Genomic DNA, 22,007 nt, shown 5'->3' with positions numbered 1-22,007 from the left:
GGAAGATAAAAAATTTGATCCTAATGACAAAACTTGAAGAAAGTTCAAGTAATAAATTTAAAATTAGGAAAAATGAAGCAGAATGTAATAAGGAAACAAAAGACTTTGAAAAATGTAACCACTATTCATGTTGTCATGAGAGTAGTGAATTAGTTTTTGAAATAATTATGTCCTGCTTTGTTCAATTTTATGACATCAATAGCATTATAACAATATGTCGTGAGATACGAAGACATTCTTATATTTCAAAGTTTTAAAATATTTTTATAAAAGTTTATATGCATATTTAACAATAAATTTTGTGTAGTAATTTCGGTAATTTTTTTAAAAATATATTTAACCTATAACACTACTTTAAAAATATTAGATTAATTCCAACTTAACGAGTATAAATCTACGTGGATGATAATCAATAGATTGATCGCTTATTCTACATTTAATAGATTGCAAATTTCCGGCTTAAACTGTAGAATTATCCTAGCGTATTCTTTATTTTTTCAAGTAGTAAATAATTATTAGCACGATTATAAAAATTAAATTGCAGAAAAAATTATTTTCAACCGGTTAACGTCTTTATTGCATTCTGATGGTAATGTGATGTTGCCATAACTATCAAGAAGATTCATGTTTAATCAAGTAAGAATAGCGTTACTAATTGCTTTAAAGAAAAATACGTGTATAAAAGATAAAACTTCAAATGAATCTAGTACAAGGCTTCTCAGGCAGTTGTCAACGGACCTCTAGAGGTTCGCGAACGATTCTTAAATAGTTTTCGAGTTCAGTACATAAATAATTTTATTTCAATAAAAAAAAAAGACAAATAAAACTAATCAAAAAAATATTTACATAAATTTACTCAAATAATTTATTATAATATCTTTTTTAAATGTTAACGTAGCTTAAAAACTTGTTTTCATAACGGAAGAATACGGAAATTTATGTGATACAATAAATGTCAAAGGTTTAAATAAATATTAAGAATAATAAATAATTACTACATTCAGATAAATATTTTTAGTCTTTTCGTTTTGTGGGCACTAATTGGGTCTTTTAATCATATTTATCGTGGGTTCGCTAGGCTCTCAATGAGAACATCCGAGCAGTAAGATACATCCTGGACAGACCATTCCGGATTCGATCACGGATCCCTCACATCAGTTATCTGACGCCTTAACCTAATAAATATTTAAATGTTTATTCTTTAATTAAAATTTAATTAATATAATTTTTATTATGTTATAGAATACGAACAAATCTTTGGATTTTCGAATACACTCATCATTAATTTTTAAATATTTAATCAAGATCGTAATGTTTTGACTAAATATTTATTTAATCAAAATATTATAAATGACTAAAAGATTCAAATATAAATTTATAATTCTAATAACATCTCAATTTTTTTGGTAAAATCTACGTAATGTTTATGTAAATGATTGAATGGCATTCGAACTGTCACGAATTTTGTATAATTGTAAGCAGTATATACCTGGTATTATATTTATTACAATTTACAATTTGAATTAAATTACGAAGGAATGCTATTGACTTTTAATATCTTTAATTTATAGATATATTCTGTGTAATTACTTAAAACTTCCCTAAATTATACAGTAATTTTTGATTAAATTGTGATATAAAGTATGCATTTTATGTTTACACGCTTTAAAAATAAACTTAAAGAAATCATTTCTTTAATTAGTTCTGTAGAAAATTGTTAAATGTTATGTAGTTTCTCATTAATATATAACGAACACACCGAAAACATATCTAATTTCAATTTGAATATCTGTAATAAATGTTTCATATGCTATAATTTGGTAATAATTTGATTGATTATTCCGGACCACTTGATGAGAACGTTTCATACTGCGTACGTTGTCTACGAAAAGGAATTCAGAAAACTAGAAACAAACTAGAAAACTACATATTTTGACGAATAGATCTCATGTTTATCTTCCATGAAATATTGTTTATTAATATGTTAAGTTTACTTTAAAATTATTACCTTCAATACGATACAATAAATATAATGGAGATAGAAAAATTTTATAAATATTCTATTCATTAATTGAGCGTTTTAACGTTAATTTAATAATGGAAATAATAAAAATTTTCCTAGAAAAAGCAGAAATTATTACGTAACGAGTTATTTTTCTCGCCAGTTTTCTTTGGTTAAAATTTTTTTATACCCAAATTATTCTCTTAGAGGAACTGATTTAACATTATGTCCTTCTAATAACTTTTTATTTTATGTGATGCGTGATATAAACTCATTATTTTTTTAGCTCCATTTGTTGGAATACTTCATTTATAACTGCAAAAGAAAGAATAATCGTTTATATATTCTTAAGTTGAGCCACTCATTTTCCGCATTTTTAAACATTTAACCATTTATATGTACTCTGCTTTAATTAATCACTTTTTCACTAAGATTTTTCATTTGTTTATTCATCTTTAGGCTCATTTATTTAACTCTTTTATGCATTACATCTTATCATATGGATTATGTTAATCAACTCGAGAAATAGAAATATACTTTTAAATGTATAGAAATAGAAAATCTTTAACATTTTAGACAAATTTATATAAAAATTTTTTAATTCGATCGCGTATTTTATTGAATTATTCATATTCTAAATTATGAATAGACGGATATTTTAATAGTTTTAGATGTCAGTCTTTTAGATTATGAATACTAAAAAGTTATTGATTTGTTTCTAAAATTTCGAAAATATGCAGCACACACGATAATTCTCATTATTGTGGAAGTTTTTTATTCATTCTTTATAAAAGTTACATAATAAAAAAAAATCTGAAAAAATAAAATTTCAAAAATACAATAATTTTTCTACTTTCTTTGATTTTTCTAACAGAAAAAAATTTTACATTGTATTATTTTTCCTAATTTTTACTTATCATTGTATTCTAATTGTTATATAGCCTAATAATATGTTTATATAAATATATTATACATAAAACTGTATTTATAAATCATTGCAAATGTTTAAAAACATAAAAATACGTTGTGATTTTGAAGAATTTCATTAACTTCATACATTCAAACCTTCTATTAATATTGCACCTTAGAATTATATATATTGTTTTTTTAAAAAAATAAAAGAAATATTTATTTAAAATATTATATAAACCAACAGAATAAAAAAAATAAAGTTTTAAAATTTAATTGTGTCCTGAATTACTGGTTGCCTCTAAAATTGTTATCGATGTAAAATTGTGAAAGTCAAAAATATTTTCAAACATTTCTTAATAAAAATTCAGGAATAAATTATAATTTGTCTAAAACAGTAATAAAGTTACCATAAAAAAGTGAAATGAAGCATGAAATGAAAGAAATTTTAAACTGATGAATTTTAAAATTACACATGCATAAAAATAAAATTTTGAATTATATTAAGAGAAAATCTCAAATGAAACTTCTCTCGATACATCGGATAAGTTAACTTATTCTAGATGATAATGAGCTAAATGATATATTTCCTCTGATATCATTTACACAAAACAATGGTAATAATGAAACATCATTTGATGAACCGAAAATGGTGGCATTAGCGATGCAACAACTCATCTCGGAATGATGAGAAATATCTGTAAAACTACAAGTATATTTCTTATACTAAAGACATATTATTAGGTAAATTTTGAAAAATAACAGTTTCTCCAGGAGCAGTTATTTTTCCATCAGAACTCGATGATCATCACTCATTTCTTAGATAGAACTCAGAAGCAATTGAGTGAATATAATAGGAATTTACTTACATTCACTTGTAGTCCTCCTATATATTTTTTTTGGTAATATTGGATATGATTTTTTAAAATAATTAATTAATTAAATTTATCGAAAAAATATTACGCAAAATTAAATATACTCTACCTGGATGTAAGAAGAAGAGGAACAGAAATTGAAATAAATTGGAAACATTTGCATTTAGTATTTCACAGGAGGGTGGTTATGAAGATTCATAACGTGTTAATATTTATTTCTTTCGTGGCTTTTATTTCATTCATTAAAAATTATTGTTGGTTTTATATTATATTTGTAATCCATAATGGTAAACGTAAAATATACTACAATAGGCAAAACTTTAGAACAATATTCGTTTACTATTTATTAATTATATTGCTATAAAGTATATTAAAAAATATATAGATTATAAAACATTAGTGTGTTTTTGCACCGTAATTAATATTAAAATATCAAATCAAATCTTTATTAATCATAATAAGCTATAGCCTGTTATAACAGGGTGTTAGACTTACATTGTATCAAAATTTATTTATATCTACATAAACAACAATCATGTAAACATTAAGTACCCTGAAGTTACAATACCTATGTGTACAGTGTACATTTGGTTTTCCTTCTTAAAAGTATTTATTTGTTTTAGATCAGCTTTAATTCTTGGTTCCTGGCCTTCTTGTACTGACAAAACATATGAAGTTTAGTCAATATTTCTTTGCATCTTGGACAGTGCGCTTTCGAGAATCCATAAATTTTATTATTTACCATAATCACCATTTTGTTTAATCTAAGTTGAATAAAAAGTTTCTTGATTGCAAAAGGCATATTAAATAATATGTAGTTATTAATTAATATTAAAATATGGAATTATTCTTAAAAATATGAAAAGAAATGTTTCAAAATAATCGTTTTTTGTTATTCATAATTTAACTTTTATGTATTAAAAAGTAATTTGGATTAAAAATTAAATGATTTATAATTTAATTTTTTTAAATAACATAAAATACACGATTTTAAAAATAATTTTAAAGCATTTAATATTAATTTAATAAGTTTATAATAAAAATAATTCCCATTTTTTATCAGGAAGATATTAAATTCTTATTGATTTTCACAATTACCAGTTGGTCTTTTATTTTGGTTTCGATATAGAATTTCTTGAATTTTATTTTATCCGCATTGTTGTCGTATTTATTTTTTATTTTTGTCTATCTTTTAACGATAGAATTTGATTAATACTGATAATACAGTATATGACCAATAATCATTTACAGAAATATATTTTAGATGAAATAATTTTGATTCTGCTTGCTACAACTTTAAATTGAGACCGTTTTTGCTCAGGCTTTAATATATGAAACTGACAAACCCTTCTATTTCTTTGTATTATTCTCAATTAATTAGGATAATATACATTTTTACGTCAGTTTAACGTCATTACTTCAGTTTTACAACGAAAAATTCTAAAGGTTGACGTCAAATTTACGTAAAAGAGTGCATACCATCCACAGACCTAATGCTTATTGTCTATCTAATGTAATTTCATTATTACGTATTCTTTAATTTCAAATCTATTGATCACAATAATATAAATTTTTGTAACTAATAGTATTCAAATAGATAAAATTTTCAAAACTTACATCTTCATTTTAAACAGATATTATAAATTAAACATTGTACTAATAAACTCCATTGTAAATTCCGAAATTCTTGATTAACATGTATCGTAATATGCTGCCTTGACTATAATTTCTGGATTAAGAAATCATATATTCAGCCTTTCTACATTAACATTGTTAATACCTAATCCGTTTCCATGCTTATTTTTCTTTTTAATTAATATAACTTGCACAGAATTATCTAAATATATTCAAATTCATTAAGTAATATATTTGTTAAAGTTAAATTGATTTCATATAAATTTCAAAAAAATCAGGATCTTACGTTTTTAATTTAAATTATTTTTTATTTTATTTAAGCGAATTTTAGAGACGTTATATTCTGTTGGAAAGTTTTCAAGAGTTAATGTTAATGAACTGAAAACAAGAATAAATAGTGTTAGAGTGTTAAATGAAACCTACACATCATTCAGTTTAATTGTATATATTGAAATTTTTGTCTAAAGTGTTAAGATAAGTGCGAAAAAATCCACTTTATCAATGAGTAATAAAATAATTGCGAAGTTTTCTATTTCAACATTAACAAATAATCTATTACCAATAAGAATTTCAATTTATCTATTTAAATCAATAGATAAATTGAAATTCTTGTTATATGATTTAAGAATATCAACTCATTTATTCTTATGAATAGATAAGTTCAGATCCCTAGATTATACGATTTTTAAGTTACAAATCAAAAGAATAAATTAAAAATTAAATTTAATTCGTAATGGAACGAGTACATAAAAGAATTTTTGAAATATTTAACTAGAAACTATACACAATGTCAAATTATCTCTTATCAGGACAGAAATCGAAAGGTTTCTACTCGAAAGTGTTTGGTCTGCGGATAAACAGTACCTCTGGGATTTAAAGACAAAGTAGCACAGTTTGCTAAAATGATAATTAAGACTTGACATTTTCCATAATCAACTCACGCTGACAGGACCACACAACTTGCCCCAATGTAAGGTCAGCATCAATCATGGTAATTAAAGTGTTCGATATCTGACCGCAGAAAGAATATTTTCCAAACTTCAACTTATCGTTCGACTAACAAAATTAAATTTAATCGCACTTTTCTTCATTGTTTTAAGAAGCTAACATATTAAAATCGTTTTTTTTTCTAAGTTATGGAAGGTAATTATGGAATTATTTTATACACTGATACTCAAGAGTGACTACTTTTTAGATCTAATTTTATTACTGAAATAAAAGCAACAATTGCTATTATATTCTGTAAATATTTATTTGAAGAATTCCAGACTGTAACTTCTAAATTATGTAAGTTCTAAAAACCAATAGTCTGGTTAACTCCCGACTAAAAATAATGGGGAAATTTCTATTTATAACTTCAAAATCGATAGAATTTTATTAAAAAATCGACTATATAATATATTCATAATTAATTCTCACTGTCACACTTAAATTTAAATTAACGTAATGTTTTTCCTAAGATAATTCTAATCTAATTTCCAATAAAAAAAAAAATGATAAAAATCTATAAGATGTACGCAATTCCTTTTATAAAATTTCATTTATTCACTACATAAATAAATATATATACTTTGTATCTTTGTATTCAAATTTTAAATATTCCATTAAAGATAAATTGTAAAATGAAAAGTCTGAAAAATTCTACTTATCTGTCTGTGACGATTTTACTCTTCTATATAATTGTTATAAAATAAAATAATTAATTTTATAATTGTAAAATTTCTAAATTAATGAAGTAAAACATAGATTATTTATTTATTTATTGTTACCAACGCGTGTTTATCTCAACGAAACTTGAATTAGAAAGTTGACAATTATGTTTAATTCTTATTTTTTATTATAAAATGTTGTTTATTTACATAATTGCACTTTAAATGTTTACCTAACTAAATGATAAATCGTTCAACTGAAAACATTTATAAAGTAAATCTCCAAAGAAATTAGCTTCGAAATTTATTAAAAATTAAAAACGATTTTAAATCAAATCAAATTAAGACTTGGGTTTTGCTTTAGAAATAATTAAATTAAATTAATGAAAATAAACTATATTTACGTGTTAAAAATATTATTTCATTACATATAATGTATTCTATATTTAATTACATTCTTTCATCGTGTAATTAAAACATGATTTATATACAATATTTTTGAATATTAATGAGGCATTTAGTTTTTTTTTTGTATCAATTTTTTTATTGTAAAGGTTATTTTTACCTAATTATTTCAAATTACTTATATATAATATAGCTTATATATCATAAATTTAAAGATTATAGATAGATTTATATTACAGATAATAAGATATAGAAGTGATATGATTACGGAATGTTTCTTTTATATAAAATTATCGATTTTATAAGTGTAAATTTAGTATTCGCAGATATTTAACTGACATTTTGTCCTTCATAGTGTAGTTCATATTCTCGAAATGTCTATTTTTATGTTGTAGTCTGTTAAACACTATCTGAGTCTCCAGCGACATCTTACAAAACCCAGTCTTCGAATCAATTCGCTTGCCCACTCTTTCGTACAAATCCCATTATTTCTCTGAGATCGGTCACGGATGATTGGTCCCTGTCCCCTCACCTTCGTCTCTACCAACCAAATATCTTCCAATAGTCTCGTTTCTATGGAGACTAGAAGTGAAGATGATATGTCATCATTTATTTTCTTATGCTGGATAAAAATATTTGTATGTGGAACTTACATTGAAATTTACGCTTCAAAAATAGCTGTCTGGAGACTATAACACGAAAAAAATTTAAAATAATGATATTCGTTTTTATTCCATATATATATATATATACAGTATACGTATGAGATACGAAAATACTATTTTCGCTTGTAGTTTTTTCTTTTTTTTTGGAAAAAATGCAGATATCTTTTCTCTGTGGCTTAATTTTTATTGAATAATTTTAATAAAATGCGATATAATTCAATAGAAATTATGTATTTTAATTATATTTTTACCTATTCATTAAATTCTATAAATTTAAGTTTCAAAAATATATGGGCATTCTCAATTAAGATATTTAATAAAATATTAAGAACTATTTAATGTTAATATAATTAAAATTTAAAGCATAATGTGAAATTTTGGTCGATCATTTTTAACTTTGAGCTATTTATATAATTAGTATAATATCAACAACTCCGAAAGCATTGAAAGTTTGAAGAAGAATCGTATTAAAATTAAGTCACGGTTGATTAAGAAAAATTAAATAAAATATTTTCTCGAATTAAATTAAGTTTAATTTTATTCGAGTTGATTTTTAAAACATTTTAAACTTAAATGACACACATGAGACTAACTCTTCTTAGTGCGGTTCAGTGTATTTTTCATTCGTAAAAACTGAGATAGAATGTAAATTGGTTCTTTTAAATTGGAAATTAGAGTTGATTTGAAACATAAAAGTGGTCATTTCGCTTATACTATTGGTTACTTTGTATCTAAAGTAACAAAGCCAAGAAAGAAAATTGGCTGTACACATACAATTGGTTGGTTCACTTTGAATGTTCTTTCTGAAATCAATAAACAGATTAATTTCCAAAGACCGTCTTCAGATTTAAAATTTTATGATACAATTTATTTAACATTCTAAACATTTCGTAATATAAATAAGATCGACAGAAGGTATTTTAATATAAGAACTTATATAATTTGATAAATAATATACCGTTTGATAGAATTTCGAGTCAAGAAGCTTTCAAATAAAAATAGACGAAATCTAATTAATTTAATTAATAAATTATAGTAAATAATTACATTTCTGTAATTTATAATAATATACTCATTTCAATTCTCTAATTATGGAAATTTATGCAAATTCTATAACCTCAAGAATTGTTAATTTTATGATACATATATACTTCAATATTTTAATTATGTAAATTTATGTTGGGTAATTTTAGTATAATTTCATTTAATTGCAATAAAAATTGCATTCTTGTATTCGTATTAACAACTCGATTAAGAAAAACAAATAGTTACGTCGTTTTCGGAATATAAATTGAAGTTTTATCAAGCATAAAAATAATCAATTGGATGGAATTGATATGGAATCAACTAAAAATCATTAATAGATCATGTTATACATGATCACGAGCATTATCATATAATAAAAACTTAATTTTTTTATTCAGTACAATCGAATACTTTTTTGGTAGAGAAAATGGGTTGACTATAAATCATTTTATTTATTATTCGTCCATAACTAGGATATCGTATCGTTTATTTCTCAAAAAGCTCGACTTTGAATGGATAAATGATTGATGAATGTCACGTAGGTTAACGTGATAAAATATGACAGATATTCCAAGAAAAAGAATTATATATACAGTATATAAATACATATTCAGTAATTGAAAGAATAAGTCTCATTAATTTTATTTTAATGAATTTGTAGATCTTAATAAAAAGAAATGGACTCATTGCTTATTTAGACTGGTTAAATGAATACTTTTTCACATAATTAAAAAAACAAAATTCTATATTGAAACACGTTTTTGTTAATTAGTTTTATACGTGTCGAGCATGGCAATGCTTGTATAAGTGTTTAATTAATTTGAATCGCACATAGACATAAATTCAAATTATCATGGAAATATTGCTTATTAAAAAGCGTGTGACAGTTCGGATGAGCTATGAATGGACCCATTTCTAAAACGAATGTACAGAAAACAGCATATTACGCTATCGAATACGACGAACTCGGGATTGGCAATTTGCCAGTATGGTGGCCCTCCCCGACACGTTTGGGCCGAAGAAAGAAAGATATTTTACAAAGCAAAGAATAACTTTCGCATCGATTGCCAAGAACTCCTATTGTCAGACCACAAATCGTTCATTTCGTCTTCTAACGATATCCTTAACTATACTGTCTATAAACATTGCATTCATTCATCTTATTGTTCCCGTCAGATGGAAGTCTGTGTATGTTTGTCTCTTACAACACTCTTGTGTTGTGTCCGGTTTCTTCATCTTGAGACTAATGCTTCCATTGATTTGGTTACAAAAGGAGGCGGTTCAGTCTGACAGCATCAGATGTCTTCTTGGATAATTTTCTGAAGAGAAAGAAACTGTATCCTTTGGGTAAAAAAAGGAAATTATTCATATCTCCGGAGATTTCTTGACAGCCAGTCTACGAACATCACGGTCTTGTTTAAAGAATCGTATGCCTGTCAGAAAATTTATTGTTGCAATGAAAGAAGAAAAGACATCTTACGTAATTTTTTCTCAGGATCTTATCAAAAGATAATGAAGAGAACAGATTACTTCTATTTTCAATTTATTAATCGGATTAGATCTGATTTTATTTTGGAGATTTTAAATTTTTAATTAAACTTTAACTTAAAAATATTCTTTTATGACAATACGGTTAGTATTATTTTCGAAAATTCTTTAAAAAAATATTAATATATACCTAAATATACTGTAATTACATAACTTCCAAATATAAAATTTAATTATATTTTATAATTTATAAAATTGGAATTAAAATGATACTTCATGAAAGTATTAAGTTTAAATCGAATAGTTTCAAATATGAACTATTCAGACACCTGCTATCGACATAACCAAAATATTAATTCTCAATAACAATAAGGTATTTACGAGTTTCCCTTCAGGATATTTATACGGTTCATTGCTATCTGCTGACCACTACTTCTATGTTAATGGCCACACTAATTAGAATGATACTAACCTTAATCTGATGTCCTTTCACCGATAGATGAAACTACTTTAGTTCAGGACGAGTGTTGGTTCGGAGGCTACTCCAAATTGTTTACTAACCTAGAGTAAACGTCATTATTTAGTTTGAAGCAGGCGTAGGAGAACCTACAAGAGCCCAAGGACAATCCCTAGAGGTTAGCAAGGAAGCGAAATATGCAGAAATTTGCCTTTTAAAATTACTAATTACCACTATAATTTGATTAACAAGCAATTTTTCTTTATCGCGGAAGCATTTTGCAAGTCTCCGTGATTATTATTTTGTTTTTTTAGCCATTGGATCAACATATAATTACAATTTTGTTCAATTAATTAAATAATTAATTATATAAAAAAATTATGAAATCCGAAACGAAGCGTTAGAAAAAGATTTTAATTAGAAAATAAAAACAGAAAATTTTAAAATCTTGTCTTTTTCTTTATGTAAACATAAAAACTCGAGCCCAGTTTCTATTCAGATGATTTTGAAAATAAAACGAATGGTAATATTATTGTAACTATACAGTAATCCAGCATGATTTATGCTTCTACACTTTCATATATATATATATATATATTTTCGCCTTGATTTTAAAACAAAAATTTCACAGACCACAACATTTTATTATTTATTAAATTCCAAAATATTAAAGAACAACCAAAAGATTCGCCAAATATTTTATTCTTATTCTCGATAAATCTATTCTTCGTCTCTCTTTCTGACTAAAGAAAGTTTTATTCATTCTAGTCAGGGGCATGAATAATATATCAAACAACAACAACACAGTAAATGGCTTATATAAAAGTTTAAAGGGATTTTGAACATTCTCTATGATATAGATAGGAGAAGAATCTTTCTTTATAAACTATCAAGCTGCACATCACAAATTATTTTGCTATGGCCCTATCGAATAATAAAGTCTCGAGAGTTTATTTATTATATTCTTATTATCCTTTCCTCGATTCTAAATTAAAAAGAAAAACTACTTCGTTATTAGCTACAGGTAAATGCTTAACATTATCCATTGTTAATGATTTCTTGTTTGGTTTTTTTATGTATAGTTTTTATACCTACGATCGTAAGAGGAGCGTTACTATAGAAACTTCATCTTTAGATAATAACTCAAGAAGATAATCGAGGAAAATATTTGACTCTCGTCTTTCTACGTGAAGCTCTATGAAACCACACTAATTTAGTTTTAATAAGAGAAATAAGAAAATTGTTTTTAAAAAAATACTGTATTATAAATTCTTTTTTATGATTACACGGTCGCATTAATGTTTTTTAAATGAATAAATTAAGACAGTATTTAAAGAAAATGCATAAGAGAGATGTGCTTATGTACAGATATATATATATATTTAAAGAGAAATTATTGAGTTATATTAAATATTTCTCTTACTTTGTCATTCTGTAGATGGACATATTATAGATTATTGCATTAAGCGGAATATTTAATTTAGAAAAAACCGATTGAAATATAAATTTTTTCGTGATGTGATTACTATATTATATTTCAACAAAGTAGTAAATCAATTTTTATTCGCATTTTATCTGCGTTGTGTCTTGATTTCCCACGAGATAGTAGCATCTAGAATATTTTATGTAACTATTATAGAATAAATGATTTTATAAATATTAGTTATAAATACTGTAGGGATTTTCAAGAGGATTTCAATAGGATTTATTTAATATATTTTATTAGAATTTTTTAAAATTATAACTGAAGAACATTTTAATAAAATTTTTGCTCTTTATGTTTCTCAATGTTAATTTATTTATATTTTAAAAATTACGCAAAATATTTTCGAATTTAAATAATATTAACAGATTAAATAAAGATATTAATATTTATTAACATTAATCTTATATTAATTTTGTGTAAATACATTCATAAATATTAATTTTTACAAATTATCAATATTTTAGTAAAAATATAAAAACTTTATTAAAAGGCAAAAAAACATATAAATTAATTTTAATGAAGAAAATAAATCTCTTTATAAATAAATCATAACTAACAATGCTATAAATATATTTAACTTTTGTTGATGTGTTATGAATCTTTAATTTTATTTTCTTGCAAGATTGCTTACTTACATGTAGCACTCTTCCTATTCTTTCAACATGGATAACATAAATTTTCTTAAAACGTAAATCTCTCAAACAGTTCTTTAGTATCCTCTGGTAATTTGCATCATCAGTAAATTACTCCTTTTATTTGTGTCTAGCAGTAAATCAAAAACGTCATAAATAATTGGCAATATTAGAAATGATTTAAAATCCTTATACTTAAGAAGAAAAATGGTTAGTAATACGTTCGCTGCTTTATTCCTAAGCTTTAAACAGGCAGGTGGTATTCTTAGATGTGTAGAATGACCTAGGAGTTTTGAAGGTGTGGTAATATTTGCACTAGAGGCGGACAACCTAGACAAAGCATGAGGATGCATTGCTGCTGTTAGATAATAAATACTTGTCCTGTGGGCAATAATCGATGATAGCACTGTAGAATTATCCTTTGCATCTGGTTTTGACTAAACTGTCAACAGCGATAAAGCTTTTACTGATTAATATAAGGCACAACTGAACGAGATACGTCATAGTAATTAGCGCGATGGCAGAAAGTAAGCAGTTTTATATTCGACTTAATAAATCTTTCTGGGAATAAATTTAAATATTACTTAGTAGATAAAGCATTAAAATTTTAAAATTACACGATACAAAATGTATATTACTGACAAGTCTATACCTCGTAAAATAAATTTTACCACAACTTTTATACAATATTATTTATCATTTTTATAATTTTAAAGATAACTTTTGACATTTTTGCAGAAGAATATAATGAAAATAACAGTTCTTCGTCGAATTAGATGAAATACGATATTAATAAGATGGTTGAATAGCTGTACTGCGAGTTTTGAAGCAATGTTTTCTTTCTATTAAAAACAATTTTTCGCTGCAACGAAGAATACCAATTTCTGTCTAGGAAACGAATTCTTGTATTTAATAATAAGAAAATAAACATATGTCACGATTAAAAAAGAAATGATAATGAAATAAGTATTTCAGCTCGCATATTATCAACTGTTGTATCTTGATTATTATATCCAAGCTGATTTATTTTTTATCTTTAGAATTAATTTTAAAAATATTTTGCAAAATTTCAGAAAAATTCTACAATGTTATTCACTTTTATAACACGATTAAATTTCACGTTATAAACTGAATAATTCAAAACATACTATAAAAAAAAATTGTTTTTCATACTAATACTTGGAAGAAATACATTACAATGTTGTAAACAAAATTATTATTCATATTTATTTTAAAGTTAATAAAATTTAAACTTTTTTGTACATAACATAAAATATTGTGGAATATAAATATGAAAATAAAAGAAAAAAATATATATCTGGATGACACCACCATTTTTAAAGTCGGAAAATGAAAACTTCACAATAATTTTAAGTGTTTTATGAATGCGAAATTTATAACTTTAAAGAAAAACACAAATTATAAAGAATATCGCAAGGAAGTTTTTTCAAGAGAGATCAGTCCTCGATCCATGTCAAACCATTATGCGAAGAAGAGCTCATCGGATCTCAGAAATTCTTTAACCGTTTTTAAACATTTCTTCGCGAGTTGATTCAAATGCTTGTTGTGTTCAGTGCACGTATATACACACATAAATGCACGTAAAACGATCATATTTAAATTTTCTTTTTATAAAATCTAAACGAAACTGTTGCGGTAATCATTTATGTAGTGAAAATGTTAAAATATAACACCATTTAATTAACGCTTTCTTGGTGATTATCGGAATGCATCAGATGTTGTAATTGTGAAATTACTTTGCTATATAAAGCAAATACTCCTTTTCTCAGACACGATCTATTCTTATGCAAGACGGATATTTCCAATTTGCTGAAAGGTCCGTTCTTTTCATATTGTGAACTCGTGTACAAGAGCTATATAATAATCCGACGTGTGATATGAACGGCAAATCGATTCTACATATCAGTTCGATAGTAGAACAACATGAAAAGAATGAACTAAAAATTCCCTTGTGTTTTCATTTTCTTTTTTTTTTTTTAATAAGAAAGTACTTTCGAAATAGAACGCCGATCAATAAACCACGGCACTACTATAACCAATTAACATAAATATAATCTCAAAAATTTGCAATAAGGAGATTTATCTTATAAAACAAGATAGAATGTATCATAATTGCATAAATAATGGCATTATACTGTATTTATCAAAGTATGTAACTTGAAAAAGTATACATTCAAAATGCGCCTGTAAATCAGCTTTTTCACTTATACTTCTAGCCATAAGGTGAATAACTGAGAACATTTCATAATAAATTTTACTTTATTTTTTCCTCTTCGAGAAAAAATATATTATAAACAAAATTATATTATTCATATTTATTTTAAAGTTAATGAAATTTAAAACAGCTTGTTTTATTTCAAGAAGATTAGTCTCTGCCTATGACATCAAATATTCATGTAAAGATAAAGAAATAAAGAAATTTGAATTTATAAACGAATAAAATAAAATAATTGTAACTGAAGTTGTGAAAACAGACAACTTAAGCTCGATAAAAGCTGTCTGAAAATAAAATAAAAACTCAGACAAAAGGCTATAGGTTGAGGACCATTACTTCAGACAATCTTTTAGAAAACAATGAGTTCGCCTGGTATATGGCATATACAACTGTTACTAGAATTTATTTCTTACGAAATACAAGCGATATGGTAACCATAAAATGCTTTTAAAAGATATTTATACATAAATTTTATTTTATATTTTAAATATTCTGTAGCACTACATTGCCTTAGTTTTAAACGAAATAGGTGTATTTAAACGATCAATTTCTATATACGCTTTTATATTAAAACTCTTATAAACTTATTTAAGTTTAAAATATTAAAATTAATTTTATTTTTTATTAAATAACTTATTTAATATAAATTTTTCAAATTTGAGTAAGGGCAATATTTCATTTTTTTTTATTTAAAAGAAAACTAAAAAAGTTATTAACAAAAATGTCAATGTTTTAATGTAATAAATCGAATTGTTTAGAAAATCTTAATCTAAAGGAATTAGGTAAGTTTGTTCAGGATGTTTGTCCATCTGACGTATAATTTGTATTAACGAAGTTAGCGCAGTAACCAAACATGGCCACTATCGGACGACATAGTCATACTGTTCAACCTTTCTTTGACATTAGACCAGATGGCTCTGATATTGATGTCATGTTTCTTTTGTGTAACTGATGTAAGCTTTCTTTTTCGGGGTCTCACTTTTTTTTTAGATTTCTTTGGAAACTTCGATCCGCACCAAATCCATCCCTCTGTTATTCCAATGTATCGATTATTTTATTTTTAAAGTGTAAGAAATATTGGAACATAAAAAATTAAAGTGTTACACAATATTAAATTTAATACTGTGATGATCAAATATGTACTTTTATATATTAAATTTGTTTTTTTTCAAATAAATATTGTCTTTCTAACATGCTTTAAGAATTTAACATTATGAGATTGTATAGCAAATGAAAAAAATGAGTATAGAAGTGATAGAAAAAAATGGCATATATCGCCTCAACCTTAAATTATCAACTGTACAGTACATTTTTATCGATTTCTATATTATATTTTAAACAAATTTACATAAAACCATTTTATTAATGTTAATTATATTTTAAAAAAACACTACATACAGTATAGTGCGAACTACAATGAGAAAACTTATAAGAAACCGTTTTATAAGCACCATAAAATGTCAAATTAATGTATATTGGATCGTATCTCTGTAATTAACCTCAGAGAATGGGGTGGAGACAAACGAGGTCTTGACTTTAGATCTTCTATCTTAGAACACATTAGGTCTTACTCTATACATTTATCATCGGAAAAATAAAAACAGTTGACTTCGCGGATGACTAAACAAATTTGAGCGAATATAAATTTCTTAAAGTATTTAAGAAATTTTTATTCAAATTTAAGTTTTAAAAAAAATTTTTTTCTTTTTATAAATTAAACTCTAAAGTTATTGAAATTACTTAAATATTTACATTAGCTGCATTAATTAACAGAATTAAATTATATAAAACAGAATACAAAATTTTCTTTAAAAAAATTCCTAATTACGTTTAATTTAAGGAATCTTCATTATTAAACAAATAAAATTAAAACGGAAATAATTAATGTGTAAGAATTATTAATATATATATTTTTTATGTTATAATTATTTCTGGAGAAAATATAATTAATTTTTTTTTCTGTTATTGTATAAAATGAAACAGTTTATAAAATTTAAAAATAAAGATTTTTTTTTGAATTTAATAATAGAAATATTGGGGAAAAAATAAATATAAGTATAAAATACAAGCTCGAATTCACGTTAAATAAAAAAAAGAGCAAATTCCAATTGCTATAGACGACAATTAAGATCGTGGTGACAAGCTTGCAGTTGTCAAGAGATGATGAATGATTGTTCTCGACAAAAGTCGCTTGATGGCAACTAATGAAGTACCGAAAGGCTAAGGATAATGAAAGAACAACGGATATCGTGAGGACCTTCATTATTTCGCTGGTCAACGTTAGAAATTAAGCCATCACGTATTACGTCATAAAATTTAAAATTCGTGATTTCGTGATTGAAATTTTAAAAAGAAGATATTAATTTCATCTTTGTTAACGTCTTAATAAAAAATTTAAAATGTTATATGAATACTTAATGCTATTAAACGTAAATTAATTATAGTTAAACGAAACAATTTATTAATTTTTAATGCCTAAATGTCCATTTGAACTTTTCAATTTAATTGTTCCAACTTTCTATTTAAAATAATAAATTTTAAAATATAATTATGAAGCATTTATATTCGGTTATTAAGTAAAAATTTTAAATTATTATTCATTTATTTCTAATTTACTATAATTATTTGTATTTATATGATGAGAATATAGAATTTCTAATAAACAATATTTGAACGTGACAGTAAATTTTCATTAATGATTATTGTTTACTGAATTAATTCAGTTTAATTAGTAGAATTAATTATTGTAAATTAGTTAATTTAAAATCTATTTTATTTAAATTTAGAACGATAAAAGTAGAATTAGCGAAATTATTTTTATTATCCTCCTTAATGTTTTTCAATAAGGAACGAATAAAACAATTATAAAAATAGAAACATCGACCTCAATTAAATTCATTTATTTATAAAGCATTAATTTTCTTGAAGTGTAGCAATATTTCTCTATTATATATATATAACATGGAAGTAAAGCCTATTTCGCCTACTTATTGTGAACAGTTTTGAAACCTATAGAAGATTCAATAGACAGAGACCACTCTTGATGTTTACGTGAAGACTGCTTATGGAAAATGCGGTTTATAATTCGTTTTACGCCTTTAGCAGTTAAACACATTGAATGAATACTCGAAGTTGGGTCTATTCATCGCCTACATCTACCACAAACCACTGGGAATATTAGCCGCGAAACAGAAAGAGAAGTAATGTCAACATATCCCACCGTTTCCTTTCATCGTCACAAGTCTTCCATTGGATACGTTTTGTTTACGCGTGCGAAAAAAAGTCTCTAGACATCTGTTCGTATAGGTTGGTTTAATAGCCTCTGGCTTCAGCAAACATACACCTATTTCCTTTGGGATGGTGAAAAGTGGAAGTATATTGTGATTCGAACTAGAAAGTTTTAGCTTTCATTTATAACTATATAAATTTTATCCTTTACATAACTCTTTGAAAATGGCACTTAGACTCCTAAAAGAAATATTCGAAAAAATATATATCTTTCATTATTTTAATACGATTGTCGAGTGTTTACAGATTTCTGAACCGTGCAAGAAATGCATCCATTCACAACTAACTAACTAGTATAACTCGTTATACACAGAATAATTAAATTTAAGTATGAAAATAGCGTAAGTTATTGATATAATCTTTCATTTGCACGGTTAAAAAATATCGAACCGTAAACATAACAGGGTTTCCTTTACAGTCTTTTAGTAGACGTGACACCTTGAATATATGACTGTTCCCTTATCAACTCTGCAGAAGAAACATCACGTAAGGCACGCACGGTTTCTTCTAACCTCGATATTCGTTTCGTGATTAAATGAAATTTCTTACAAATTTTACAATATTAACTCCCGAAAAATTGTACTCTGATATCCAACGATTAACGAATTACGATAAACACGTTTAAAAGAGAGCTCGTCAATAAGCAAATAAAATATTTCATTTAATAATATTGATCAATTTTTACTTTGATAAATTATACAAAGACTTAATATTAAAAATGTTCTCTGTCCTCGGCACATCGCTCAACAATTGGAGCACGTACCGTACAGTACATATTCTGTTATAATAATTACTGGCTCATTATATTAGTAATTCATCAAAGTATCCACATCAGAATTCTACGTAACTAACTAGACTAGTGTTTTGTAATTCTTCTTACTTCCAGTTGGATTGTAGGTACAGATCGCGAAAATGTCACCCGGCACGAAGTGTTGGTTCCAGTTTATTCACCTGCAGTTACTATCGACTAAAAGTGCTTGGAAAGCAACCGATGTAAAATCAATAAAGAATCTGACATCTTACATTATTAAGGACACGACGTGTAGTAGAACTTAGCAGCTTCGTACCTGAACCTGATTAACCTATCTGTAACGCCTTCCAACCAATTTTTTGTTCTTGTTAAGTTTTAGTTGGCAGATAATCTGAAGTTTATTATAAGGAAATAATTGCGTCAGGTATCAAATGACATTTTTGATAGATTGATAAAGATTTCGAGACGTAAAGTTTCATTTATTAATCTTTACTTAAAGCGAATTCATGCGGTAAATATTTTAAAATATTTTTTAAAAAAAACATTAAATAATGTATTTAATAGAGAAAAATTGAATGTATATCAAAGTAGCAATTGCTTTAAAAAATGCTGTTAATACTAACAATACTATTGTCGTAAATTGATTAAAATTAAGAATTAATGAACATTTTAAAATTTCGAAAAAATATATTCATCATCTTTATTGATTCTCCTTACAAATGCTTTTCTTCCACATGGACGTAAAATTTTAAAATCAAATAATTTATTCATAGTTAGCTAAACTACATTTTGTTATCATCGAAGCGTGAAAGAATTTCGGATAAGATAAGACTATAAAAAAAAAACTGTACAAAATATTTCATTCAAGTTCAGATATTAACAGATGACTTCTTATATGGGTTATTCATTATGACATTTCACATTGATAACAATCGTAACTCAACAAAAGGATGGAGACAATCGATAGAAGAATCGCGATGAGTTACGTGTACATGAGCTGTCATGTCCTCCCGAGTGTGAAAAGTGTCCGTCAGCATTTCTTTCTAGAATAGAATTAACTGGCATGTTTTGACGTAACTCTTCATAATCCAATTGCAATATATTAAATATTCAGTTTTGAATGAGTGAGTTTTTAAATGATAATTTCGAATATTTATTTGAGTTTAATTAATGTTTTCTATTTCACTAATCTCTATGATTTGTCTCATAATTATTGATAAATCATCTTGTTAACTGTCATTAGAGGAATATTGGAAATGCTGCATTGGAAATATTTTATCTACTTCTCAATCACTAAATATATTTATTATGTTAAGAGAGATAATTTCACTTAATTAAAAATCCACTATTAAAATCCTAAAAACTTCTCTCTTCTTCATAATTTAAGAAAATTAAATTTCTCAAAAAGTTATAAATCGTATTAATATTCTAATTTTTTTTTGTTTAAAAAATATAAGAAATAATGCTTAATTCTATGTACACAAACCGGGAAAAATTGGGGAAAATTGAATATGAATTTGCTGGTTACATTAAAGTTTGAGAGCAAATTTAACTTTTTAAATCGTTAGTAATCTAAGAAATTTAGACATAAATTCATCTTGCAATTAGGATAAAGCCCATATAAGAAAATTGAGAAGAAAATTAACTTCTAAACTGTTAGTTAAATGCGATAATAAGTGGTTATAAATTAACTTTTCAAAAGTTAGTTTTGATTCTGAGAAAATTACAAGAGACAAAACTCAGTTTTCAATTGTTCGTTAACTGAAAATTAGAAAGAAAATTTAATTATAACTTGTTAAATAAATAAGATAATTAGAAATAAAATCTGTAGAAATGTATAGATTATCGAATTCTCAAAAAAAAAAAAAAAAAAAAAAAAAAAAATTAAAGAGAAAATTAAGTTTTTAGATTAAACAGGTTTAAGTTTCAGATAATTAACATCTGAATTAATTTATATGTGCGATGTTTAATATAATTTTAAAGCAAATTAATTTCTCAATTAGAATTGAAAGATCTTTAAATGAATTAAGTAAAATATTATTTTTCCTACTATTAATTTCTAAAAGTTTAAAATATAAAACACGATTTAAATATTTATTAATCAGTATTAAATGTATATATTTAAGGAACAATTTTATTTTTAATTATGATTTTTAGTATTTTTTTCTTTCAAATATTACGAATTTAATTGAGAGTATTTACAAGAGAAACTTATATAAAAATAACGATGAGAGATTTGAGATTTTTTCTTTTTTTTTAGTATTAGAATTTAGTTTCTTGTTATACTAATTGGTCAAAAATAATTAAAATAAGATATTTTATATGACTAGTTTAGTCTAATATTTATTATTTTCTATAATAAATTTATATTTATAAATTAGATCCTTTTTTTTTTCTTAAGGCGAGAAGTGGCAATCTTTACTTTTGAAATCTTGCTGTGATATTTATAAATTTAATCAAAAAGTTATAAACTTATTGGTGAAAAAAATCTTGCAATTCTTTG

This window comes from Centruroides vittatus, unplaced genomic scaffold (assembly GCF_030686945.1).
Source record: "Centruroides vittatus isolate TY-2023 unplaced genomic scaffold, ASM3068694v2 contig_364, whole genome shotgun sequence".
In the NCBI taxonomy this organism is placed as follows: Eukaryota; Metazoa; Arthropoda; class Arachnida; order Scorpiones; family Buthidae; genus Centruroides; species Centruroides vittatus.
The sequence above is the reverse complement of the archived record's forward strand: the minus strand, read 5'-3'. Positions refer to the sequence as shown.